A 26,301-nucleotide genomic window follows, 5' to 3' on the forward strand; every position below is an offset into this window, starting at 1 on the left:
TCTGATCTTATTAGTAGAACATAGTAGCAAATAGTGCAGTTGCAACTTTGTTTTTCCCAGTGGTTTGTATTTAGCCACACAGTTCGATAAGTGTTGTTTTTGTAACTATGTTGTAAAGCCGCAAGATAATGTATTTAAATACAAGCTGCTGCACAACATCTTGCTGCTTTACACCATTGTTACAAAATGTACATTAAATACTGAAGAAAAGGCTGCCTGTGGTTTTTATCCTAAACAAAAAGATATAAATATTGAGGTCTTATTGGAAGTGCTGCATATGAAGAGGCTTATATTATCTTTAATACTTTCACAGAATACAGCAGCGCTGCACAAGTCTCTGGGAAAATGTCCATTGCACATGAGCAGTATACGCTAGCACGGTGCCAGAGCCTACTCTGTGTGCCACCGGCTAGAGGGGAGGCGGCCTGAACAAAGACTGCAAACAGACTCCCTCCTTTCTTAACCGCCTTTCTTAATATGGCCCTGGTTTGAGGTTAAACAAGGGGGGGGGGGGGGGGGTGACGACGACTAGATTGGCCAAGTGGTTTTGGCCTGATCTGTATCTATTCTGATGGACATGTTGTAACGGGAAACGGACCTGTGCTTTCTGGAAGTCTGGGTTGCCTGCTAAAGGTAAGTAAAGAGTGTGATGACTATTTAGACCAAGTTTGTGGCAAGTAGCACCCAACACCTTACAAAGCAAAACAGACAACAGTTGTAGGGTTTAAATAATTTTGGAATTAGAATAATTTTTAAAGGGATTGCTCACCCCATATAGAAGAGGGAGATGTGACCAATGTCTTAGCTCTTCAAATGCCTGCCTCATTACCCTGCCCATGTTAATAGAATAAAGTTCATAAGCATTTCTTGGGAACCGGATCCCCAAATATGTAAAGGAAGGAGAAGGAACAGCCCAGGGCTCCACTTAGGTCTCAGATCAGCACCTAGAAGCATGGCCACAGAGTTATCCTTGTTAATTATAAAACCGGAGATAACCCATATTTTGACCAATACAAGCAGTGTGAGAAGAGGGTTCGATATAAAAAGTAAAAGATCATTGGCAAAAGCCATACATTTTACCACCTTGTTTCCGATCCAAATACCCTGAAAAGTGGACGACTGAATGGTTTTCTTGTATCTATATGATGCTCCATTTCCTGTTTGTACATGTTGTAATCTTCAAAAATTTTAAATATAGAATTTATTTTAAAAAAGTGGACCACTGAGGGAAGGCTGGGGCAGGCACAGGGCACAGAAGACTGGCTGGACTAGGGGGTGCACAAGGCAGGGAAGGCTGGCTGGACTAGGGGAGGCATAGGGCAGGGTGAGGAACTACATACCTGGCTTTTCAGTGGCTGCTCCTGATTGGCTGCCATTCCGCAAGCTCTGTTTGGCACCATATTCGAAATGCCTCCGGTGCTGTTTCTCCATGGCTGCCGGTGCAATCCGCACCGCTTCCACTCAGGACCCCCTCTCTCTCTGGGCTCAGCAGTCCACCCCTGATTGCGGCACTGTGTGCATGTTTTACAGATCTAGTTGGTGCACAGGTGTATCCATTACTGGTTGACGCATTTTAAAAGACCCACAGGTGGAGCTAATTATTTCAATTGTGATGCTGAGGGAGATCTTTTAAACACAATATCATATAATTTATTAACTCCTTCAGCATCACTAACAACCCCATTCAACAACATAATTAACCCCTTTATAATCATTAACTCTCCAGTAAACCTCTCTAACAGGGGTCACTGGCCACAGGTACCCTCCTATACTTTCCCTCATAGCGCTCTCTCATTTGGGTGGATACCGGTGTCTTTTCCTGCAATGCCGATTTGGTAACAGGAATAAGACACGGCTGAATTCCCAGCAAGCAGAAGTGCTTCTGTTTCTTCCAGGGTCAGCGATCTCTCCTATCTCTCATCCCTTGTTTGATTATTGACTAGGGACAGCAGAATTGGTCAGTCGCTTTTCTTGTCACCCTGAATCTTACTTTTTTCACTCACTGCCACATATACTCAGTATATAACTCCCTATTACATCTCATATGTGACTGTGTCTCAATATAATTTTTGCATCTATTGTTGAATTTACAAGATATGTTATAATGGAGATGGGTGATCATATCATTTATTTCTTCCATTAGGTTATTACTGCATTTCTGTTGCCCTACTATTTGTCTATTCATTTCTCAGTAACCACATGCATTAGATTGACCTTTGCGTATGCTCATTAGAAATCCCTTTGAGGACAGATACTATTCAATCAAATTAGCTTATTCCAATATTTGTCCAAAGGAATATCTTTATGTTTCTACATACACTGTACTGGCATCCTAAGTGTATCCTCATTTCCAGCCAGGATCCCCTGACAAATTAGGTTATGTGATGCTATTGTAGTTATATATGTGATTTAGATGTTTCATCCGTCTTTATGTACTTATCTATGCTTCCAGAGAGGGTATTTTGGCTTCAGTATATTGTATTGACACATGTGTATACTTATTCCTATCATTATATTTATTGTGTCATATATAAGAGGTCTTTATTAGCGTTTGTGGAGTGGTTTAGTCCTGAGGATTTAAACATATTAGAATTCAATATATGTATTTATCTTTTTCCTCAGGCTCTATTGAAGCAAGCATTTTGATTTAAAAAAAATTTCGGCTTCTTTATATATCATCTGTGATGTCTTATTGTTATATGTATTGTCATTCGTCTTAATATTAGAGTGCATCAATATCACCCTTTTTTTTAGAGGAAATATAATAAAGGTTAAATTTTATCTATCATTTACTTTTTGATAATAATTATTATTTTTTCAAGAGTGCCCCAAAAAGCAAGTTTTTGTCTTGTGTTGTCTCTTGCAACAATTTTTCAATCAGTAATGCACTACATCTGGACCACCACGGTCTGCCCTCCAATCTACCCACCACTGCTCTGATCCTTCTCCCTAAAAAATCCTACATGTGATAAAAAAAAACAATTAAACTGCTGTCATGTTATGTGTGCTCCTCTTTGTTTTGTTTTTTTGTGTTTATTATTCTGTATACGTCTTTAAAAATATATATATACTGTATATGCCTGGTTTAAAATCATTTAAAAAAAAAAGTTTACATTTTTTACTATTAATAATAAAAATAATTAACTGAAATATAAATGAAGAACAGTTTATTTAAAATAAAACACAGAAATATAAGAACCACAATGACATACTCTCTTTTGAGTAATCCTCTGCCTGGGGACTGATCCATATTTAACTCATTTTTAAACCTTGCCTAACATGACCTTTATATATAATGTCTGTTGTATTTCTTTTAGCCGTTGCATGAAGGTCAATGGGAGATGAACACTTGAATTTTTGAGCAACGGGGTCCAGGGTCATTGTCCCCTGTAGCATCTTCTTCATTTTTCTCTGATTAATCTGGAAATGCCACTGGTGACCACTTTATACAGAATTATGTCAATTCAATAAAGATACAAATCTACTCTTTCTTATATTGATAAGGTACTCGTAATACATGCATTAAATCTGCCATGTAATCGTGTAGTTGTGCTTTTGCGGCCTCATTATCTCAGTCTGAATTATGTCAGTCACCAGGCTCCTTAGGCTTTCCTCTATGCACTGCCACTCTTAACCAGTTTGTAATTATAGCTAGATATACGTTTCTTCTGGGGATGCAGTCATAATACCAACAGATGGGCTGCTGGCGCTTAGAATGCTGGCTCCGGAATATGAAACTCCTGTCAGAATCCCGGATCCTGCATTTGAACCGACGTAATTCCTGACGGTAAGTACTGCTGTTAGGGGGGAGGGTTAGAGCAGAGACATGCAGGTTAATGGATGGGGAGGCACTGGCCAGTATCAGAGCCAGATTTATACAAACATATATGAACCTGCCCCACTTGCACAGATTCCCCCCCTCCCCCCCCCCCCCCCCAGATTACCTGTAGCACATCCTCCTCACACATATCTCCCACTAGCACAAAAGATTTCCTCCTCACCTTTTTCTCCTTTGGGTGTTTGTCTGCATATTGCCATTTCCTTCCCTCCTCAGTGTTGCTACTGAGCTTTGATGCCTGAGTCCTTCCTGGACTGGTCACCTGATCATCAGAGGTGTGCATCAGAGCTCAAGGCATGCCCCCCTCATAGTGAAGTATGCCTCCATTAACTATTTTCTCTGTGTTTTATTTGCTGCTTTGTGGCCCAGCCCCCAGCTCCAGGCAGTGTCTGAGCTATCAGAGGTGAGGCTGAGCTCTTTCTGCCTCATCTATCCCTGTATTTCCAGGGAGTGCTGCAGTTTTAGTGAGTTTTGCCTATAAAAACGATCAGAATAATACAAAGAAGATGATATTTATAATTCTAATAATTTTTATAGTCAAAACTCTGCAGTCTGACAGGGAGTATGCCAGGAGAGGCTATGCCCATACGTGTACGCAGGGGGGGTTTCCGAGTACCTAGAAACCCCCCCTGCCCGCCACTACATCACAGCGCAGCTTAGCAATATATATATATTTTTTGTAAAGCGATCTGAGTGAGTCGGCAACTGTTCCTGGCTGAGCTGGCTGTAGGGGAAGCTGCAGCAGTAGCGCGCAGCTCCTCCCGGGCAGTTTCCAATTCCCATGGGGGCACCACATTGTGGGAGGCTGAGAGATCATGATTCGGATCCTCCCCAGTGACAGTGACCGGCGCTCTCTCCCGCAGGTGGGTGTAATGTATTACATGTGGGGGGAGACGATCTTTGATAAGCCATACCAGCGCTGTATTTATATGACTGAATTTGTGTCACGTGAGAGGTGTGTTTGTGTCAGTGTGTATTTCAGTGTGTGTGTGACTCTAGACTTTCAGTGCAGTGTGTGTATGTGTAAAGGCTTTATCTGTGTGTGTGTGTGTGTGTGTGTGTGTATAGGCTTTGTCAGCCTGTGTGTATGTATGTGTCAGTGTGTGTGTATAGGCTTTTTGTGTGTCTGTGTTTATCAGTGTGTGTCTGTAGGCCTTGTAAGTGCAGTGAGTGTGTGTGTGTAGGCCTTGTCAGTGCAGTGTGTGTGTAGTGTAGGCCTTGTCAGTGCAGTGAGTGCGTGTGTGTCAGTGTGTGCATTTAGGCTTTGTCGGTGGGTGTGTGTGTGTGTGTGTGCGTGTATATGTCACAGTGTATGTTTGCAGTGCCGTCTTTTTTATTTCTTCGTGGAGCTGAAAAGCTCCACACAAATATAGTCAAGTAGACGGCACTCCAAATAAAGTTCAACAGCCGGGGTGCAGACTGCTCAGTCTTGATCATACAATCAGATACAGGCAGCACTCCTCGGGTACTCAATAATCCAAGCTTGTTAATGCAATTATTACATATTTCGTCAAGGCTTTGCCAAAATATGTAATAAATTCATCTGAAACGTTGTACAGTAATGGATTAACAAGCTTGGATTATTGCGTACCCGAGGAGTGCTGCCTGTATGTGGTTAGATTTTTTGCCATTGGTTTTGTAACCAAGTATTGGAAACCCCCCTTTCAAAATCCTGCATTTGCCACTGATGCCTCCCCTGTCTGCACGTTCTTGGGTTAGAGTTAGGGTTAGGCACTAAGGGGGAGGGTTAGGACACTGACAGACAGATGTCTCTATCCTAATCCTGTCGGGATGTCGGCATCAGGATTCTGAGCGCCGGTATCCCGTACCCAACCCTTCATGTATAATAGTTAAGAGTACATTAATAGCTTATCCCCAGGTCTGTGTGTTAGGCAGCTAGGATTCTTCTCAAGAAAAATGTTTTTATACTAACAGTTGCTTAACAAAGTATATGATTAACTGTACATTTTAATATGTAAGTTTTCCTATTTAATACATATGTAACTTACAATTTTTCAGTGGTTTGTTTGAATTATTTTTTTTTACAAATGTTGCCTAGCATATCTATAATTATACAGCATTGTATGTTTCTGTTACCATATCATCAGTAGATTACTAGTTACAACTGACTCACTTTTATGATGTCTTCTATCAAGTATATCACTGAATTGCATTCATCCCTTTGGCATGTCCTGTAACTTCATAGTATTAGAATTATGTCAGTTAGATAATGGTATGAAAGTAATAAAGCAAGTTACCAAAGTTGTGAAATTACCAACAACAGTAATAGAATAAAAATAAGAGTTCATAGGGTCCACAGGGATACCATGGGGTATGTAGTTGGAGTAATCCATTGCACCAAACAGCTACAGCTTTCAAGCTCCCAGCATGCACAGGACCTCCTCCCTTTATACCTAGCCATAGGCATTCAGTTTGTAAACAAGTCTAACGGAAAGAGACGGAAATTGGAGAAGGAAGTACAATGTACACAAGGAACACTCTCAAAAAACGAAGAGGGAATTAGTGACAAAAAAGAAAGGAACAGATCCCAACTGAGGCTAGACGCGTCAGGTTGGGTGCCCTGTGGGCCCTATGAACCTCCAAGAAAAAGTTAACAAAGGTAAGTCTACCATAACTCTTATTTTCTTCTTCGGGTTACATAGGGTCCACAGGGATACTATGGGGATGTCCTAAAGCAGTTTCCTTAAGGGTGGGGATGCTCCTGAGCAGAGAGGAAAATCCACTGCCCAAAGGAAGCATCCTGGGAGGCAAAAGTATCAAATTCATAGAATTTGATAAAAGTGTGGACCTAAGACCAAGTCGCCGCCTTGCACATCCGTTCTGCAGAGGCGCCATGTCTGAACGCCCACGATGGTCGGTCCCACAGACCGAGTACAATGTGCTGTTACTGTGTTCAGAACAAAGAGATCAGCCCGAGTATACACATGAGAAATAGTCATACGCAGGCAGCGAGCCAACGTCTGCTTGTTAGCTGGCCAGCCTCGCTTGTGGAAACCATATAATACAAAAAGCGCATCTGGTTTCCTAATGGAGTTGGTACAATCCACGTAGATACGAAGAGCTCGAACCACATCAAGTGAAGCTTCACCTACCGAAAGGCCAGAAGACTGAAAAGCTGGGACTACAATCCTTTCATTCATATGTAAACGGGATACCACTTTCGTAAGGTAACCCATCCTTGTACGGAGGACAGGTCTATTTTGGTGAATAATCAAAAATGGAGAGCAACAGGAAAGTGCTGCCAAATCAGAAATGCTGCGAGCTGAGGAGATGGCGAGTAAAAAAAGCGTCTTCGCTGTCTACCATTTGAGGTCCAATGTGTCCAAGGATTCAAAGGGGGGAGCTGCAGCGCCCTGAGGACCAAGGATAAATCCCACGGTGCCACCGGAGGGACATAAGGTAGCTGAAGGTGGTGAACACCTTGAAAAAAAGTTTTAACATCCGGCAGGAGAGCGATTCTGTGCTGGAACCAAACTGACAATGCATAAACCTGTACTCTCAAAGACCGAGCTCTAGTCCAGCCTGCAGAAAAGAACTCGGGAGACCCTGAGAACGTTAGGGTCATATTATCTGTGGGCACACCAACGAAAAAATGAATGCCAAATCCTGTGATAGATGTGGGCCGAAGCAGGCTTCCTTGCCCCAAGCATCGTCTGGATCACAGAAGTAGAAAAACCTTTTGGCCTTTAAAACGGAAGACTCAAGAGCCATGCCATCAAAGCCAGCCGAGGTAAATCCGGATAGGCAGGGACCCTGCACTAGAAAATCCAGCCATAGAGGAAGTGGAAGGTCTATGGATAGACATGTCAGATTGGTGAACCAGGCCGGAGCTATTAGTATCATCCTGCCACCTTCTTGCTTGAATTTTCTGATGACCCTTGGGAGGACGGAGATTAGAGAAAACAGGTATGCCGACCTGAAGTTCCACCTCACTGACAGGCGAGAGCGTCCATGAAGACGGCTGAGGGGTCCCTTATTCTGGACCTGTACCTGGGGACCTTGTGGTTGTGACGTGATGCCATGAGGTCTACGTTTGGTAGTCTCCACTTGTCCACCAGGAGCTGAAAGATGTCCGGATGAAGAGCCCATTCTCCAGCGTGTATGTCCTGACGACTTAGAAAGTCAGCTTCCCAGTTGAGGATTCCTGGGATGAATATTGCCAAGATAGCTGGAAGATGGCATTCTGCCCATAAAAGAATGTTCGCCACTTCTCTCATGGCTGCCTGACTTCGTGTGCCTCCCTGATGGTTGATGTAGGCCACTGTGGTTGCATTGTCGGACTGAATCTGGACAGGTCTGCCGTGAAGGAGGTCCTGCGCCAGAATGAGCACCCTGTGCACTGCACGAAGCTCTAAAATATTTATGGCCAGGTGACTTTCCTGAGCTGTCTATCTTCCCTGAAGTGTGATGACTTGTCACCGTGCCCCATCCTCGCAGACTTGCATCCGTGGTGAGGAGAACCCAATCTGGGATCCATAAAGGGCTACCCTTGTTTAAATGAGTCGCCTGCAGCCACCATGCAAGGGAGAGCCAAACCTCTGGTGAGATGCAGATCTTTTTAGGCTTTATCAGATGACACTGACCATCCCAATGAGATAGAATCCATCTTTGCAGGGACCTGGAATGGAACTTGGCATAAGCCACCATGTCGAAGGTGGATACCATGGACCCCCAGTACCTGCGTTGCTAAGTGAACTGACACTCTCAGATTGCGAAACAGTTTGCACACCTGTAATTGTAGGGCAGCAATCTTGTCCACTGGTAGAAGAATCCATTACCCTAGGGAATCCAGCAGTGCCCCCAAATGTACCATCTTTCTCCAACTCAGCAGAAGACTTTTTCCAATTGATTATCCAGCCATGCTCTTGTAGACAGGCAATAGTCATTTGGGGATGGTGTTGTAAAACCTCCGGAGATTGCGCCAATATCAGGAGCTCGTCCAAGTATGGCAGTATCCTGACTCCTGGTCGTCTGAGATGAGCCACCATGACTGCCATTATCTTGGTGAACACTCGAGGGGCTGTGGACAGACTGAAGGGCAGAGCCTGAAATTGGTAATGTTGCTGACCCACAGCAAACCTCAGAAACCTTTAGTAGGATCATGCAATAGGTACATGCATTACGCATCCTGTATGTCCAGGGAAACCATGAAATCTCCAGCCTCCATTGCCAGCATAATTGACCATAGGGTTTCCATACGGAACATGGATGAATTTGTTGAGAAACTTCAATTCAGAATAGGGCAATGAGACCCATTTGGTTTCAGAATCAAAAACAAATTTGAATAATAACCCCTTCCTTGTTGTGTCACAGGAATGGGGATTATAACCCCTGACCTCAGGAGGGCACAAATAGCCTCTTGGAGGGCCAAGGCCTTGGCCTTGACTGGGTCTGAAGGAAGAGTTATACAAAAAACTTCTGAGGGAGATGCCTCAGGAATGTGGTAATGTATCCATGAGCGACCACTTCTCGAACCCAAGCATCCGTAGTTGTCTGATGCCAGGCGTAAGAAAACGGGGGAAGTCGGCCTCCTACACTGAGATCCCCATCAGGCAGCGAGCTTATCGTCCGGCTTGGAGGCTGAACGTCTGACTGACCAAAATTTCTTGGGTTGTAGTTTCTTGTGGGAATTATCCTGTGTGGAGAAAGACTGTCCCTTTGCCCTTCCTTGCAGGCGAAAGTACCAAAATTACGACTGCCTATATATACTTAGGGGTAGTCGTAGATGGCAACCCAGCAGATTTAGATGCTGCCAGAGTAGTCACTATGTTATCCAATTCCGGTCCAAAAAGTACCTTCCCAGCCAAAGGCAAGGATTTAAGAGCTTTCTTGGATGCAGTACCTGCCTTCCAGGTTCTCAGCCAAAGGGTTCTCCGAGCAGCAACCGAAGCTGTCGACACTCTAGAAGCCAAAATACCTGCATCAATAACCGCTTCTCCAACATACGCAGATTCTTCTCGCATCTGGCAGAGAAAAGACAGCTGTTCTCTGGTAGCATCTGGCATACTATCTTCCAGAGATGTCATCCATTCTTCCATAGCCTTGGCCACCCAGGCTACAGCCATATCCGGCCTGGCAATGGCTCCATATAATGAAAAAACTGATTTTAAATAGTTTTCAAGTAACCTTATTGAGTGAGGATGCGGAAGGAATAGGCAATGTACAGTTCCTGATCAATCTTGTCACATGAGCATCTACTGTTGGAGAAACTTCCCATTTGTTACATTCACCAGGTGAAAATGGGTACAGAGAAGTTTAATTCTTAGTAGCATGGAAACACCTATCTGGAGTATTCCATGCTTCAGATCCGTCAGTTGTTTAGACTGAGGAAAATAATATTTTGCCACCTTCTGTTGCCTAAAGACCAGTGTCTTAGACTTGGGCTGTACCTCCTCTTCCTCTGTATTCAGGACAGATCCAACCGCTCTCAGGTGCTAGTGAGCTGGATTGGAGAGGTGGCTGTTTAAAACAGGCACCACACGAACAGTCTTGCAAAAAATCCTGCTCTGACAGGCCTGCCAAACAGGATTTACATGCTACCAGCACAGGAGGCTCAACCTCCTTCTTCCCCTTGCCTTTATACATAACAATGTATAACAGGTATAAGGTATAAATGCAATGTGACAGTCTTCACAAGTAAATGTGAAAAGACAATGAAAAACCCCACACACTTGTATTCAGAGGGATTAGGAGAAACAGATTGATAGATATATCTGACAGTTTAGAAATAAACGGCAGTGTGAATACAGCAGCTAGGATTAAAGTCACATACAATGCATATATAAATGAAAATACAAATGGGCTCTGAATCAACTGACTAAACCCCCGGAGGCTTGGTAGGATATAGAGCACTTATATACCTGACCCAAGGGAGAAGTACACAGGGAGACTGACCCAAACCTTCTGAAAACCAACCGCTTTCAGCAGAGCACCATAGGTGGACTGTGAGCGTCTCAATACACGAGGTGGTCAGAAATAACAAACCAGACACGGGAACCCACAGGAAGTTGCGTCTGGGTTGGGGGAGGAGTGGGCGGGGGAGCACCTATCTCCTCTAAGCTGCTTAACGGCACAGGTACGCTGGCCTCACAGTAGTAGACACTACTAGTGCACTACAAAAAAAACAATATAACCTGCGTGATTATAGATCCTGCTGCCAAAAGTCCACCTCAGGATCACCACACCTTTAACACTTTTAAACAAACACAATGAGATGGCCAAAAGGCGCCAGAAATGCGTCTCTATATTTTCTTCCAAAAAAGAAATAGAGACATAGACAAAATGGTGTTATACACAATTCCACTACAAAGTTTGTTTGTGGGCTGTCCTTGATGTTTCCTCGCCTGTATAAGGAGATAAGTGTGCACATAAAGGTATCTTTACTTTTTCGTCCAGGTCTTTTTCTCATGCTCGATGGATCCTCTCCATATATAATTAAAGAAAACTGATCATGGTGTTTAAAAGTTTAAACATTTATTAACAAACAGATCATAAAAAATTACTTTGTACCATAAATGGCCTTTCCAGAAAGGCACGGTATAAGATGTAATGCCAAAAGTAGAGAATGATACCCGGCTAAATCACCTCACTTCTCCCGTCCTCCTCCCTGGAAATGGTCACAGAAATTTCAACAGCACTCCTCCCTCACCAACATGTTTCGGACACACACAGTCCTTTTTCAAGGTGTATAAGGAATGCTGCCACTAATTCCCTTTTAAACCCTCCACCTTAACTTAATTGATCATGTGATCACCAACTTTTAATTGCACAAATCCCATGAATACATTAAAAACCTAAAAAATAATAATCCTTTGACAACTAGTGCACTACTACATGTCCCCGGGCCCTCACTAGCAGCAGCCTCCGATGCGTCTCCTACACCGGAAGCCAGGACTGCAGCGCACGATTCCCCGAAAATGAGGAATTGCCTTACCTTGCCATCTCCTTGGATCCGATGGCAGTCCAGGCCCCAGCATCGCTGCTAACTAAGCTTCACTGTGACCCAATGAAATCCCCAGGACATATAGCGTTACTGGCTTTTCGGCATCAGCGGAGGTAGAAGGAGTCACCGTACAAGCGTCCCACGGACACTTAGTACTGCTTAACCAAAAAAAAAAAAAGCCTGGGACTGTCTAAGCAGTCCCGCTGTTATAACAGGTGCCTCTGGACACTTGCCAAGCACCAAACAAGAAAACTGAATGCCTGTGGCTGGGGGCGGGGTATATGGGGAGAAGGTCCTGTGCATGCTGGGAGCTTGAAAACTGTAGCTGTTTGGTGCAATGGATTACTCCAACTACATACCCCATGGTATCCCTGTGGACCCTATGAAACCCGAAAAGGAAATAACATTTATGACAAGCACAAGCCCATGAACTGAGAATAACAGAATGGAAGAGACTGTGGGAGGACCTTACTAAGCAGCTACTACTTTGTATGCGCTTTGTGTGGCGAATTGAAAAGTACTAAACTGTATGTTGTTCAGGAATAAATAGTCAAACAGCAAATATTTCTTAGATATGGTTCTAACCATACTTGCCGACTATCTGGTTGCTCCTTCCAGGAGGGAGCAGCCAGATCGGCAGAACAAGGGGCGTGGCCGTATGGGTTAAGGTCGGTTTGCAGGTGTGACAGGGGCGGGGCCACGCGATCATGTAATTTTGGCCCCGCCCCCGCTACACGATGCTGAAAAAACAGGCATTGTGAAGCAGGGGGTGGGGCCAAAATTATGCGACTCAGTGTGAATCGCGTCAGCAGCCACCCCCCACTGCGGGGGTTTAACAGGTTTTGGTGGGGGGTGGATGGGGGATCGGCGGGAGGCTTGTCTGCCTTTCCAGGGGGGCGGGAGCTGCACCCATTTATCAGGAGGCTCCCGCCCAAATCAGGAGGGTAAGCAACCCTGGTTCTAACAGACAAGATAGCTCAAATCTCCCATGTAAATGCTGCCCTGTATATGTTACCCTCATTATGAAAGTGTTGCCCCATCATAAATTCTCATTGCGCCTATTATAAATCAAATAGTATTGTCCACCTTAATAAAAAAAGAAACTTGCATTGCCCCTGGAATAAAATAAATTAATATTGGCTTTGTAATAAATAAATCACTATTTACTCCATAATACTGTACCTGACAGAGCAGATAACTAAGATAGCTGAAACTGCATGCCATCTCATTTGTCAGAAGAATATATAAAAATCCTGCTGTTTTTCAAGCGGGATTGATACATTGGGCCTGATGGAGAGATATACGCTAATGCGATCGCAGCTGCAATTTCGCACGTAACGCAACTACAAAAATATGGTAATAGTTCCAAAGCATTCCCAAGCATAGGGATGCCCAACACTGCCTTCTCATATGTGTACGACGTCGCTTGCCTGTGTAAATATCAGTAACATCGACGCACATTGAGCAGGCATCTTGGCCTTGCAGCAGGTCTGAGCAGCCGCAGACTCGGCAGCTCCCCTGACATGAAGAAGGATCGTAAGGGCCCACGTAACAGCGTTTAAACGGCCAGACATGCCTGTGGATTATAAAGCTACTGTAACTTTAGTAGTTCTCATTGTAAGCGCGCATGATTAAGCGTCACTTTGTTTCCTGTCTAGTGATCATCACATTTTACCTTTTTAATATTTTCTTGTTTACGTGGCACACTCATGCACTGGTGCTATTCCAGAGAGGAGGGCAGCTAACATCACATCATGAGCGGTTTTTGGCTGCTCGATGAGTTCTGCACCTGGTTTAATAGACAACCAAAAGGGTTGAATTGTGTCTTGGGCCTGCTTTTGTATACACTGCAGTAGAAACTTATGTACACTAAAAATCATTGCTTTGGTTAGGGTAGACAGCATGTGGGACTCCAACTGCTATGGAACTATACAACCTAGTATGCCCTGCCACAGTTTTAGCATGCCCTAACAGCAAAACTGTGGCAAGGAATACTGGGATGTGTAGTTCCACAGCATCAGTAGCGCTACATGTTGCCTAATCCTAGCTTAGTCACAGCTGCTCATGACCATAGAGGGCAGTATATGTATGTTGGACAGAGATGTAGCTTGGGAGAGGCTACAACCAGTTTAGCCTATAAAAAGCCCTAGTTGTCATATGATCTGTGGCTTCCTATGAAGACTGAGATACTGAATGGTAGTGTCCAGAATTGATCTGAATGACTGTCAGGATCTATGAAGGAGCACCCTGATATAACACTGGAATTTCAGTCTGGATTACTGTGCACGAAATACCAGATATGACCTTTAAAGCTGCATACACACACAACGATGTTAGTAACCAACGATTTTAGTTCAGATTTTCCCTTGAAAAAGTGAACGAAAATCGTTCACTAAAAATCGTTGGTTACTAAAATAATGAACGATTTTCAAAAACGATTAATGATTTTTTAATCATGCATACAGTGAATGGAAATCGTTCATCGTTCATTCTGCACAACATGAACGATTTTCTGAACGAAAATAGTTTGTTGGACAGTCAGAATGGACGATGAACTACAAACTACAAATGTGAATGCGCATGAACAATTATCGTTCATCATTCAGCTTAAAAAGATGAATGATTTTACAAACGATTTAACGATAACGACGTCGTCATAGTTAATTAATTCAAAAAATCATTATGTGTGTACGCACCTTAACTTTTCAGTATCTGAGTTTGCTGGACTGATTGTCATGCACTAAACAACTAAGCAGAGTACAAATAAAAACTGCTATTTTTGTTTTTTTAACTGTGTTTCAGTTAACACTATTTTTGTGGTCTGCCAGGCCCTGCTCTGACCTACTGGGGAATATTCTAATAAACTGTAATAAAAATATAAAAAAAAAAGAAATACATTTTGTTTTAAATAAATAAAAGCTTTAGTCCCTATACGTCCTGACCTTCCAAAAAACCTTCATATATTAGGTATGAAAATTAATGGGAGTAGAACACATAGAAACATAGAATTTGATGGCAGATAAGAACCACTTGGCCCATCTAGTCTGCCCATTTTTAAACATATTATTACCTCAACCCTTATTGATCCTTACTTCTTCTGAAGGATATCCTTATGTCTATCCCATGCATGTTTAAATTGCTCTACTGTCTTAGCCTCTACCACCTCTGATGGGAGGCTATTCCACTTGTCCACTACCCTTTCTGTGAAGTAATTTTTCCTCGAATTTCCCCTGAACTTCCTCCCTCCAGTTTCAGAACATGTCCTCTTGTTCTAATACTTCTCTTTCTTTGAAGAATGTCTCCTTCCTGCACTAATTTTGAAAAATTGTAGATGGGTACCAGTTTTAAGTTAATCACATAAGAGTTTCCAAATATCTGGCAATTGATATGAAAAGACAGAGCGTTCATATTCTCAACTGAATTTAGGAACCATTAGAAGAATTTTGGAGGTCGATATTTGCTGCAGGAAGAAGATTGTACAGCAAATATATGAGACAAATAGCAAACTCTGTATTCATAAGTGCCACAAAGTTACAAATCATACAAAAACACTTGTACATAAACCAAGACAAGTACAGACAGTTTTGATTAAGTAGATTCAGACTTGAAATAAACAGTAGAGATTGCCATGAAAGATTATAGTCTGGCAGGAAAGAGCATTTCTGAGGCAATAACAACTAGTGGGATGAGTTGTATATAAGACTACAGATGGTAGAATATGCAGAGGGAGTAGTATGAAACGGTTCCCAATGAGGAGGAGAGAGAGTGTTTCTTGTGATGAGGCCAGAAATATATGAAGGGAAAGTGTTGGTGATAGTTTGAATTTAATTCTGAAAGAAATAAGGAGCCAGTGCAGGGATTTGCAGAATGGTGAAATGGATGTGGAGAAGTGCTGGCGGAATATTGGTCTTGCCATGTCATTTAGAATGGATTGTAGAGGGGAAAGATAGGTGACCAGGAGGACCAGACAGTAGGAGGTTGAGAGAATTACTAAGCAGTTTGGCAACATGAGAAAGTGACATATTCTGGCAACATTTTGAAGGAGGAGGGACCGTGCAAGGGACTGGAAGTTTGGAGTAAAACTGAGAGCACAGTCAAGGATGATGTAAAGTCATTGAACTAGCAGTGGTAGTGGAGGTAAAAGGATCATATTAGTTCAGCAAGACAAGAGGTATAAATAGAGAACAGAAGAGGGCTGGGAAAAGAGCCTTGGGGACTTCAACAAATGAAGGTAATGGAGGAGAGGATGTGTAATTAGTGAGAACACTGGAATAGCATTCAAAATGGTAGGAGGTGAACTGTAGATAAAAGAACTTCAAAGGCCAAGGGAGTGAAAGTTTTCAAGAAGAAGAAAGTGTTTGATTTTATTTGAAGTGGCAGATAATCAGGAAGGAAAATGATTAAGTATAAATGACATGTTGGCTTAGCCATAAGTAGATCATTAGTCACTTAACTAAAAGCAGACTCAGTGCAGTGAAGAGAGTGAAGCCTAATTGCAGAGGGTTGAGAAGAGAGTGAGCAGAGAGATAGTGGGTCAGGTGGTTGTACAGTATAAAACAGGGGCAGCCAACCTCGGTCCTCGAGAGCTACTAACAGGTCCCATTTTTCAGACCACCTAGCTGGTGCACAGGTGTATTCATTACTCACTAACACATTTGAAAAGATCCACAGGTATAGCTAATTGTTTCACTTGTGATTCTGTGAGGAGACCTGGAAAACATGCACTGTTGGTAGCTCTCGAGGACCAGGGTTGGCTACCCCTGGTATAAAAGCTGCTCAAGTAGTTAGGAAGCTGAGGGGTGATAGAGGAGCTAGGGTCTTGAGAATAGCAGAGATGAGGGCATATTTGAAGTTGGAAGGGAAAGCGATAATGGAGAGGAAGAGGCGAGCACGGTGCAGTCAAGCATTGGGAGCGAGGGAGTGGAGGACTTGGGTTGGAACAGGATTGATGGATCAAGTTAAGTGGGAAGGGAAATAGACAGGTGTGAATACCTGGCCTTAAAAAATTGGAGTGAAAGAACTGAGGGTGGGTAGTTGAGTACAGGAGACAATGGCTAGAGGGTGATGGTCTACACTTACTTTCCAAGGATAGCTAACCTAGATCTAATAGCATATCCCAGTGTGTTTTACAGTCAGACAGTAATATATAACAGGAGTTTGAACTGTAAAGAGTATAAAAAAAGAATTTAAGGAACAATACTATAAATAGAGTAAATATCTACATAGTGTGTGGCATTAGCAGTCTTATAATATAAGTTTCTTCTACAAAAATACTGCAATGGAGAGCCATCAACCCAAGAGTTATTGCTTTAGATAGGTTTTATCTAATAAACTATTGAAGATGATGTTGCCGATACTCTTAGTCTACTAGACCAGTGGTTCCCAAACTTTCTTGAATCATGGCACCCTTGAATAATAGCATATTTTTCTCAGCACCCCTAAGCCTAAAGTTTCTTATGAGAAATTCAGCAAAGATTATTAAATTAAGTAAATTGTGCTTACCTGGCATCCAATTCTGTGGTGGTGGATAGAGTTGCACCTCTGTCTGTCCACATACCATATTTTATCATAGGTAAAGCTAGTGCTGGTGGCTGCCAATCACAAAGACCGCAAACCTGTGACACCCCTGCAGGTTCCCTGCTGCACACCAGGGTGCCACAGCACCCAGTGTGGGAGCCACTGTTCTAGACTAAAAAAATAAGGTATAGCTCAAGGTCCTATGGTATGTATGCAAGTTTCTCTTTTTTAACACTCCATGATCTGCAGCTTGTATAGGCTTTGTCACACATAGTGAATGTTGCCCCATAAATTATACACACAAACACCAAAGCAGAACAGATTTTTTTCTGCATTGACAACATAGAGCACTTATCAAACACAACAAGACAAGGACTAGATAGAGCTGCAAATCTGTTTAATAGGTCTCAGACTCAGGGGGAGATTCTTTTAGAAATGGCAATTAAGGTGCGTACACGCTGGGCAACAAAGTAGACGACTGAACGATAACGATATCGTTATCCTTCAGTCGTTCACTATATCGTCCATTTTTTACACCAAAATGATGAACGATAACGACGATGCTTGTTCCCGCCGGTCGTTCGTCATTGTAGTTCATCGCGCAAACATGCAGGCCAACCTGACGATATTGTCAGGTTGCTGCATGTTGGGGAATGGAGGAGAGAGCCGGGCGCTGAATGATATCGTTAATTATATCATTCAGCAGGTGTGCTCAATGTCATGAACGATATTGAGCACACCCTGCCGGGGACACACTAGACGATATCACTCAGGGAGCATATCGTCTAGTGTGTATGCTCCATTAGGAGCTGATTGGTTACTTTCCCCAAGGCTTGATACATCTCCCCATCAGTGTTAACTCTCCTTAATCAAAGAAATGTTTTGGTCAAGAGGCAGATGAGGAAGTATTGGTTACATTGTTTGATTTCTCACTGACCAACCAGAGGCCATTACAACTTTTCTACACTGATCTCTAGAAATATGATGACCTGAGTTTAATTCAATGTCTATTAGGACCTTTGATGGGGGGGGGGGGTATATCAAACCTTCTAAACAGGAAATGAGGTGCTGCTCAACAACCAATCAGATTCTAGTTGTTATTTGACTAGTACACTTTATTAAGTGATAAGTAGAATCTGATTGGTTGCTCTGGGAAATATCTCCACTTGTCCTGTTAAGAAAGATTGATGAATTACCCATTGATGAGTTATCTGCTGTACCTTTTGTTTCTGTGAGCATAAGGCAAAATACTAAGCTGCAGCTAAACATATCTCCTGAAGCAAGTCTGATTGTAACATTGAGGTATGTCTAAACACCATCTCCTATATGATATGTTGCATATTTTTATTACCCAATGCTTTTATTTCCATCTGTATTATGGAACTTTTCAAACAACACACTCACACATACAAGTAGGGAACAAAAAAAACGAGAAACGGGTATAGGAGGGACATTACAAATTTGAAAGTAATCCATTCAGGTGTAGTTCATGTGTTAATGAAATAACATTGCATAGTCGGGTCATATTGAAAATACTGTACTGCATTAAGGGCTATAATTATGCTAGCATGGCTGCAAGAGAAAACCTTAGTCACTTTGAAACATGATTGTTGTGACTTATTGGCAAGAACTTCAGTGACTGAGACATCTCAATTTGCTTAATGAGCTATGGTGTCTAAGGGGCGGTCAGCATGTTACATAAAAGAAAAACATTATCAACAAAGGAGAACACTGGGTGGATTTGCATACTGCAGGTTCATGATATCCGTGCAATAATTTAAAGTACAAGGCGAAAGGTAAGCAACTGATGATCAACTGATTTCAAGATATAACCATTTTACAAAGCGTATTTCAGTGAAGAGTTAGGAGATTCCACCAGGTCAGAATATTATAATTGCATTGCAGTACATAAAGGTGTTCAGTGGGGCGGAGAGCAGGTAATGGACTACCAAGCATTGGAGTAAGGTGATATGGACAAATGAATCATCTTACACAATGTTCACAAACTAATTAATGCACCAGTGAAGGCTGGTTTTCCTGTAACGGTACTGGGTGTTTTTTCTTGTCATGGTTTTGTTTGTCATTTCATTTAAAAGGCACAGTCAATGCTAATTTGATCTTAATGGTATTGAATGACCATCTTCTCCTTATGTTGCAGCATTTCTTTCCTGTTGGGAGGAGTGTCTTCTGGGATAAACAGTGCCCACATCCACAGAGTTTTGTTGAGCATGACACTGACATTTTCCTTATGCCATGGCCTTGCCAGTCAACTGATCTGATCACAACCGATCATTTATGGGATATTCTAGAGTGACGTCTAATGCTGGGCATATACTATACAATTATCTGTCAGATATCTGTCCAATCTGACTGGTTGGAATGAAAATCTGGTAATGTATGAGATCAAATGATAATTGAACATTTGCTCATGAACACTGGAAAACAGACAAAAATGGTTGTTCGGACAAATTAGTTAAATCAAACATATTTAACCAATTTGAACAATCGTTTTTGTCAATTTTCATGTGTTTAGGACCATATGGTCCAATGTCATTTGCTCCCATACATTACCAGGTTTTCATTCCAACCAGCCAGATTGGACAGATATCTGACAGATAATTGTATAGTGTACGCCCAGCATTAGACAATGCTTTTCACTCAATTAAACAGGTGTTATTCAAGTGACTTGTGGTAGAATGGTGCTGTATCCCTCTCACACACTTTAGATCTATGTTCTGTAAACCTAGTAACATTTCTTTGTTTTCTTACAGTGCAGGTCATCTATATTCTTGTCAGTTTCTTTTTTACTTCAGAATTACTCTTGCAATAATTACTTTTTGTGAAATAAAAGAAATAGTAAACCTATATGGCAGAATAAAATGTTGCCTATGTCATATCATTTTTAGAATTCTGTCATAAACATAATATTTAACAGAAGACTGAAAATGCTATTTTACATATCATCGTACTTGCCTACTTTTGAAAAACCATTTCAGGGAAATTGTGAAAGGACAACCTATGAGCGTGGCAGTAAAGTGGACTGTATTGCTACATCTGAGAGGCGTGCCATAAAACTGACTTACATCCAAATGTAAATGAGCCCCAAAGCAGTTACGCTGGGTACACACTGACAGATATATTGGCCAATATATCAGGTGCCCGTCGACCAGTGTGTACCAGCGAATATGTCTGTGAACGACGTCGTTCACAGACATATCGCATTGGCTGTGCTGCACAGCCGATGGACAGATATATCTGCAGACATATCTGTCCATCGGCAAGTGTTTACGAGCGGTCTGCAGACGAGCCCCCGACCCGCCAAGCAGGATCCACTGCGGGCTGGAAGATGATGGTCGTTCAGTGTATATGAACGACCATCATCTATAGATATATCTGCAGATCACTCGATCTACAGATATATTTGCTAGGTGTGTACCCAGCTTTAGTAAGATCTACTTGTTGATGAAAACACACTGATACTTATCAGAAAATGCATGTAGCCATAGGGATCATTGTGCCTATAACCAATGCAGGGAAATTATACCAATGATCCATTTGAATGTATATATACCTAATTTTTATATATATATAAAACAGATTCATATTGGGGGTAAGGTGCAATCAGGGAGATTGCTGGGCTCTTCTTTGAGTCAGGGAGATTGTCAGGGGGACTCCCTGAAATAGCAGCAATCAGGGAGAGTTGGCAAGTATGCATGTCATGGACACAGTATAAAAGTTCTTCATTTGCTAAATTAGCAGGGTAGGATATACAGGTGTGTTCTCACTTACTGGTCTTCCATACACTAGATGGTGTGAGACACCCTGCGCAACTGAGATGCTCCGAGAGTAGCGTACAGTATTTTTCTTTCAATTTAGCATCTTAGTTGCATCACAGAGCATCGAAAAGATACTCACAGTGTACCAGAGACGCTAGGCTGCAACTTTACTGGCAAAGGAATTGGGTGTACACATGTACAAAGTCACAGATGAAACACAACAGAACTTGGAGTAAGGAAAAGATGCGGCTGCTCATATTGGATCCCCTCATACACAGATTCAGACTCAGATGTAGAAATGTCGCACATCACATTGATCGGTGTAAGCTAGCAATGTAGTTTTGTCACTCCCAGTTGTTTCATTTATGTGAATAAAATGCACATTGTGAGCAAGAAAGATGCTTTGCGCTGCCGAGTCGCACGAGAGGGGCTATTCATCGTGACTGAAGTAACAGTAGGAAAGGACACAATGAACCTCCTTGTCATTTTTTTAATGCTCCATTTATATTTCATTTTTGTAATTTGTTTTCCTTTTCAATTAGTCAGCAGTTTGTAAGAAGGTTACAGGGAGGGCTTGTGCATAATTTAGGGAGGTAGACTTTTTAGGACGTTATCTGAAATAGTTAGAAATGATGAAAGATAGATATACAAGATGATAGATAGATACAGGGCCGGATTATAGGCAGGGCGACATAGGGGGCCCCCACACACACTGCTCCCGGCCCCCGGCCACATCCCCCTAATGCCCTAATGAGCCATTTTTTAAATCTTTTAATGGTGCCACCTGCCGCGGCCCACATTTAAGCCCCGTCAACATTTGGCTCCGCCCCCTCTTCAACCTGACCGGACACACAGGCTGCAGGGAAAAATGGGGCTGCGAGCATGCTGCGTTGAAGTGCATGTTCCTTCCTCCTTTATTGGCTCCTCCTCCACCCACCTGTTACACACAAGGCGGCCGAGACCTGCTTCCTCTGCTCTGGTCGATGGGTGCAGTGAGCACCATGGAGCGAGCAGCACACTGCAGCTGGAAGACCAGATACCTGTTCAGCAACAGGCAGTGAGTGAGGGTAAAGGGGACAGGATGCCTTTTTTGTTGGTAGTGTAGTAGGGAGGTGTCTGGGTGTTGGTAGTGTAGGAGGGGGAGTGTTTAGGTGTTGGTAGTGTTGGAGGGGGTACCTGGGTGATGGTAGAGTAGGAGCGGGGTGCCTGGATGTTGGTAGAGTAGGAGGGGGTGCCTGGGTGCTGGCAGTGTAGGGCGGGGGTGGTGCTTGGGTGCTGGTTGTGTAGGAGGGAGTGCCTGGGTGTTGGTAGTGTAGTAGGGATGTGTCTGGGTGCTGGTAGCGTAGGAGGGGGGTGTCTGGGTGCTGGTAGCATAGGAGGGGGGTGTCTGGGTGCTGGTAGCGTAGGAGGGGGGTGTCTGGGTGCTGGTAGTGTAGGAGGGGGGTGTCTGGGTGCTGGTAGTGTAGGAGGGGGGTGTCTGGGTGCTGGTAGTGTAGGAGGGGGGTGTCTGGGTGCTGGTAGTGTAGGAGGGGGGTGTCTGGGTGCTGGTAGTGTAGGAGGGGGGTGTCTGGGTGCTGGTACTTTAGGAGGGGGGTGTCTGGGTGCTGGTACTGTAGGAAGGGGTGTCTGGGTGCTGGTACTTTAGGAGGGGGTGTCTGGGTGCTGGTACTGTAGGAAGGGGGTGCCTGGGTGCTGGCAGTGTAGGGCGGGGGTGGTGCTTGGGTGCTGGTTGTGTAGGAGTGAGTGCCTGGGTGTTGGTAGTGTAGTAGGGATGTGTCTGGGTGTTGGTAGTGTAGGAGGGGGGTGTCTGGGTGCTGGTAGTGTAGGAGGGGGTGTCTGGGTGCCAGGGGCGTATCTTTGTATTGGCCGGGATGGCACTCGCCAGGCGTGCCGAACGGTGGGGGGGCGCCACCCGGCAGTGCCAGTACAGGGCCATAACTAGGGTGGTGTGGCCGCCACAACCGCTCATGTCCTGCGGGCAGAACCGGCCACCACAACCCCCGATCACGGGCACTAGTTTTTTTTACATGTATACAGGCAGCAGTGTGCCCAGTTCCTCTGCTGCCGGGCACACCGCTGCTAATACACTTTACAATTATAGCGGCGGCACTGACTGGGCAGCGTTGCGCTGTCTGCCCCATGTGCTCCGCCCCCTCCCCGGCTCGTTTCCTGTCTCTAACTTCCATTCCAGCCACCGGAATGCCCTGCAGGGGGAGTGTTTAGGTGCTGGTACTTTAGGAGGGGGGTGTCTGGGTGCTGGTACTGTAGGAAGGGGGTGTCTGGGTGCTGGTACTGTAGGAAGGGGGTGTCTGGGTGCTGGTACTGTAGGAAGGGGGTGTCTGGGTGCTGGTACTGTAGGAAGGGGTGTCTGGGTGCTGGTACTGTAGGAAGGGGGTGTCTGGGTGCTGGTACTGTAGGAAGGGGGTGCCTGGGTGCTGGCAGTGTAGGGCGGGGGTGGTGCTTGGGTGCTGGTTGTGTAGGAGGGAGTGCCTGGGTGTTGGTAGTGTAGGAGGGGGGTGTCTGGGTGCTGGTAGTGTAGGAGGGGGGTGTCTGGGTGCTGGTACTTTAGGAGGGGGGTGTCTGGGTGCTGGTACTGTAGAAAGGGGGTGTCTGGGTGCTGGTACTGTAGAAAGGGGGTGTCTGGGTGCTGGTACTGTAGAAAGGGGGTGTCTGGGTGCTGGTACTGTAGGAGGGGGTGTCTGGGTGCTGGTACTGTAGGAGGGGGTGTCTGGGTGCTGGTACTGTAGGAAGGGGGGTCTGGGTGCTGGTACTTTAGGAGGGGGGTCTGGGTGCTGGTACTGTAGGAAGGGGGTGTCTGGGTGCTGGTACTGTAGGAAGGGGGTGTCTGGGTGCTGGTACTGTAGGAGGGGTGTCTGGGTGCTGGTAGTATAGTAGGTGGTGTCTAGGTGCTGGTACTGTAGGAAGGGGTGCCTGGGTGCTGGTAGTGTAGGAGGGGTGTCTGGGTGTTGGTAGTATAGTAGGGGGGTGTCTGGATGCTGGTAGTGTAGGAGGGGGTGTCTGGGTGCTGGTACTGTAGTAGGGGGATGTCTGGGTGCTGGTAGTATAGTAGGTGGTGTCTAGGTGCTGGTAGTGTAGGAGGGGGGTGTCTGGGTGCTGGTAGTATAGTAGGGGGTGTCTGGGTGCTGGTACTTTAGGAAGGGATATCTGGGTGCTGGTAGTGTAGGAGGGGTGTCTGGGTGTTAGTAGTATAGTAGGGGGGTGTCTGGATGCTGGTAGTGTAGGAGGGGGTGTCTGGGTGCTGGTACTGTAGGAGGGGGGTGTCTGGGTGCTGGTAGTATAGTAGGTGGTGTCTAGGTGCTGGTAGTGTAGGAGGGGGGGTGTCTGGGTGCTGGTAGTATAGTAGGGGGTGTCTGGGTGCTGGTACTTTAGGAAGGAGTGTCTGGGTGCTGGTAGTGTAGGAGGGGTGTCTGGGTGTTGGTAGTATAGTAGGGGGGTGTCTGGGTGCTGGTAGTGTAATAGGGGTGTCTGGGTGTTGGTAGTATAGTAGGGGGGTGTCTGGGTGCTGGTACTGTAGGAGGGGGGTGTCTGGGTGCTGGTAGTATAGTAGGGGTTGTCTGGGTGCTGGTAGTGTAGGAAGGGTGTCTGGGTGTTGGTAGTATAGTAGGGGGGTGTCTGGATGCTGGTAGTGTAGGAGGGGGTGTCTGGGTGCTGGTACTGTAGGAGGGGGGTGTCTGGGTGCTGGTAGTATAGTAGGGGTTGTCTGGGTGCTGGTAGTGTATGAGAAGAGTGTCTGGGTGTTGGTAGTGTATGGGGGAACGATAGTATATAAAGTGCTTTTGGGGTGATGATATGGTGCTGATATGGTGTTGGTAGTGAATAAAGGGTTGTCTGGGTGCAGCAGATGTATTAGTAGTATATGACGGTGGGTGCTGCAGGGGTGTTGATAGTGAATGATGAGGGTTGTGTCTGGACTGAGTGTTGGTGATGAATGTAAGAGTGTGATTGGGTGCTGCTGGGGTGTCGTTGGTGAATGACAGAGGAGGGAAGTAATTGGTGAATGAGGGGAGTGTCTGAGTATATATATGTGTGTGTTAAAATATATATATATATATACATACATACATACTGTATCCACATATATGTGTGTTAAAATATATCTGCGTCTTTATGTGACTATATATAGTATAAAATATAATCACCAGACGGGCAGCACTCCCAATATCATCAAATACACCGTCACGGGTGCCCTCCTAGGTATCCCAGCAAGAGATCCAAATCCAGCAAGTAGAAGGCGGCACTCCGAAATAATACACCAGATCTTGGCAATCGTTTCAACGTTTCGAGATTTTAATATCTCGTCATCAGGACACAAAATATACACATGCAATGACTAACCTTATAAACCCTTCTCCATGTGCTCAGCCGGCTACCGGGACCCGCCTTAGACGCCCACAAGTGACGTCATCAGGCCGTTCCCTCAAGCTGAGCTGCATTAATTAATTACAGATACCAAGTAACAAAAGTGCACCACATTTACAAACAATGAAACATTACTGTGTTAATCTAACAAACAAATCCCAGTTTTTACAAAACATCTTTAAAATGGATACAGATACAAATCAGTGATTCTCTATATTATACTATGACATTGTACATCTTGTTAATATTAATTACCCAAAGATCCTAGTTAATTTAGCATAGTACACAACAAAATCCGAAAGTAAAAAAAAGGCATATATTTATAGATGTCAATAAACATAATGACAACAATATTCCACTGGCATAAGAAACATACTATAAAAAACAGTGTAGACAAGCACTCTCATTTAACCCTTAAGGACATAAAGTACCTAATTTGTGTATACAATGCGCCTCACAGCGCAATAACTTCAAAACCCGGTCACCACGGAGTGCCGACACTGGTACGTGGTTAATAATAATATACCTTAGTGCGGATAAATTATGACCTGCATGTAGAAAATGCCGGGCCACCGGCTGGTCACCTGTCCCACACTCTAAAGCCTGTTTGATAGCGGAACGATGCAGCACCATCCGTTCTCGCAACGTCCTCAAAGTCTTTCCCACATAGCTTAGTCCGCACTGACAAGTAATTAAATATACAACAAAACGAGAAGTACAAGATACTTTGTGTTTAATCAAAATAGACTTACCGCTATGGGGATGATTAAAACTAGTGCCACTCTGCATGTACCTACATGTAAGGCATCCTAAACACCTGTAACAAC

The sequence above is a fragment of the Taudactylus pleione genome, unplaced genomic scaffold (genome assembly GCF_031769625.1).
Source record: "Taudactylus pleione unplaced genomic scaffold, aTauple2 ptg000046l, whole genome shotgun sequence".
NCBI lineage: Eukaryota > Metazoa > Chordata > Amphibia > Anura > Myobatrachidae > Taudactylus > Taudactylus pleione.